General features: G+C 37.7%; 1 non-coding gene across 1 annotated transcript; it reads right to left on the reverse strand.

Annotated features, from left to right (window-relative positions):
- Window positions 1-334: 334 nt before the first annotated feature.
- TRNAA-UGC (transfer RNA alanine (anticodon UGC)) lies at window positions 335-410 on the reverse strand. Its single transcript has one exon. It is a non-coding gene; the product is annotated as a tRNA-Ala (tRNA).
- Window positions 411-2665: the final 2255 nt, after the last annotated feature.

The following is a 2665-nucleotide window of genomic DNA, read 5'->3' on the forward strand; positions in this document are numbered from 1 at the left end:
ATTCATTTTGCTTGTTTTGTTTTGTTTTTCCTGTATTTTTCTGAAGCCGGAAACGGGGAGAGACAGTCAGACAGACTCCCGCATGCGCCTGACCGGGATCCACCGGCACACCCACCAGGGGGCGACGCTCTGCCCACCAGGGGGCGATGCTCTGCCCCTCCGGGGCATCGCTCCGTTGCAACCAGAGCCACTCTAGCACCTGGGGCAGAGGCCAAGGAGCCATCCCCAGCACCTGGGCCATCTTTGCTCCAATGGAGCCTCGGCTGCGGGAGGGGAAGAGAGAGACAGAGAGGAAGGAGGGGGGGTGGAGAAGCAGATGGGTGCTTCTCCTGTGTGCCCTGGCCGGGAATCGAACCCGGGACCTCTGCAAGCAAGGCCGACGCTCTACCACTGAGCCAACTGGCCAGGGCTCATTTTGCTTGCTTTTTAATTAGCTTTTCTTTCCTCACTTTCTCAAGGTAGAAGCTTTCATTACTTATTTAAGACCTTCATTATTTTTAATAGAAAATTTACTGCTATCAATTTCCCTCTTAATACTGCTTTATCTGCATTCAACAAATCTTTTCATACAGTAATTCATTAAAATATTTATCTTTTTCTTTGTGACACATTTTTATAACCATTCATTATATAGAAATAAACTTTTTAATTTTAACCTATTTGGGGATTTTTCATATATCTTTTTGTTATTAATTTTCATGTTCATAGTAATATTATCAGAGAACTAAATTTGTATGGCTTTCTTTCTTTAAATATTTTGTTTTGATTTACGGCCCAAAATATGGTCTTAGTTATTTTTCCATGAACATTTGGAGGAATACCTGTTCTGTAGGAGTTGAGTGGAATATTATATAAATATCAATTAATTTCTACTTCAGAGGTTAGCAAACATTTTATTAAAGAAAAGAAGCAAAACTGAGAACATTATATAAGTATATTTATATAACCCTTTAAAATATAACAATTTTAAACTGTAAAAACCATTTTTAGCTAATGAACCATGCCAGAAAACATAATAGTTCAGATTTGATTGGTATGCCATAGTTTGCTAACCCTTGCTCCAGTTAGCTGATGGTATTGTTAAGGTTTTTAAAAAATTTTTATCTTTTTTAATCTTTGCTAGTTTTCTACATTCTCTATCAATTACAGAGAAAAAAAATTTAAAATATTTGCTTATAATAGTGGACTTTTTTATTTCTTTATTTTTTTTGTATTTTTCTGAAGTTAGAAGTGGGGAGGCAGTGAGACAGACTTTTGCATGCACCTGACCAAGATCCACCCGGCATGCCCACCAGGGCGTGATGCTCTGCTCATCTGGGGTGTTGCTCCGTTGTGGCTGGAGCCATTCTAGCACCTAAGGTAGAGGCCATGGAGCGGTCCTCAGCACCTGGGCCAACCTTGCTCTAATAGAGCCCTGGCTGCAGGAGGAGAAGAGAAAGACAGATATGAAGGAGCCGGGGAAGGCTGGAGATGCAGATGGGTGCCTCTCTGGTGTGCCCTGATCGAGAATCGACCCCAGGACTTTCACACTCCAGACCAACACTCTACCACTGAGCCAACTGTCCAGGGTTCTATTTCTTTTTATTACACCAGTTTTTGAATATTTCTTATATTGTGAAGATATGTACAAATGCTTTTAATTGTTGTGAATTTGGAATTACTAAACTTCTTGAATCTGTAAATTTATATCTGTCATGCAATCTGAGATGCTTGCAACTACAGTTTCTTCAAATATTCTTTATCCAATAATTTCTTTCTCCTTTTTCAAGAACTTCAATGAAAAGAAAATGAAATATTTAAATATTATTCTACAGGTTCCCAAGACTCTGTTTATTTATTTATTTTTGTTTTCTTTCATTGTTTTGTTCAGACTGCAAAATTTGTATTGCTCTGTCTTCAATTTTAAATTTCAAGTATTGTTTCATTTTTTCATATATCTGTTCTAAAATTTCTAAATACTTCTCTTTTATGGTTTTATTTCTTTGCTTAGAATGTCTAATTTCCCATTCAATTCAAGAGTGTCCATGCTTACCTTATAAAGCATGGTTTTAATAACTCCTTTGTATTTGTGTGGCAATTCTAATATCTGTTTTATTTCAGAATTGTCATGTGTTGAGTTTGTTTGCATTGACAATTGATCAGATTTTCCTGATAGTTGGTCAGATTGTTCTGTGTCTTGATATTGTGGATAATTTTGGATTAAATTCTAGACATCTGAAAATGATGTTTTGAGAAAATGTTTTTTCTTAAAATTCAGTGGACAATGATTTTTGTTTGTTTCTTTTAGCAAATAATCAGCTTATGTATGGAATGCAAGTCAGACCCCCTTCTCCAAGTGATGAGTCTGCTCTAAGCAATCAGAGGATGAGCTGGGGACTAGGGGAGTCACTTATAGAGTTGTTCACTTTTTAAACACTTGGCTGTGCTTGCAGGTCTATTCTGCACATGAACAATCAAAAGAAAGCTCAGGATGTATGTTGATTCATTCATAAAAAGAGGTTTGCCAGCTCACTCCTCTATAAGATTTATTTATTTTTTGTTTTTCTTGAGTGAGAAGCAGGGAGGTAGAGAGACAGATTCCCACATGTACCCCAATGGAAATTCACCCAGCAAACCCCTCACTGGATGATGCTCTGCCCATCTGGAGCTTTTGTTCTGTTGCTTG

This window comes from Saccopteryx bilineata, chromosome 5 (genome assembly GCF_036850765.1).
Source record: "Saccopteryx bilineata isolate mSacBil1 chromosome 5, mSacBil1_pri_phased_curated, whole genome shotgun sequence".
Taxonomy (NCBI): domain Eukaryota; kingdom Metazoa; phylum Chordata; class Mammalia; order Chiroptera; family Emballonuridae; genus Saccopteryx; species Saccopteryx bilineata.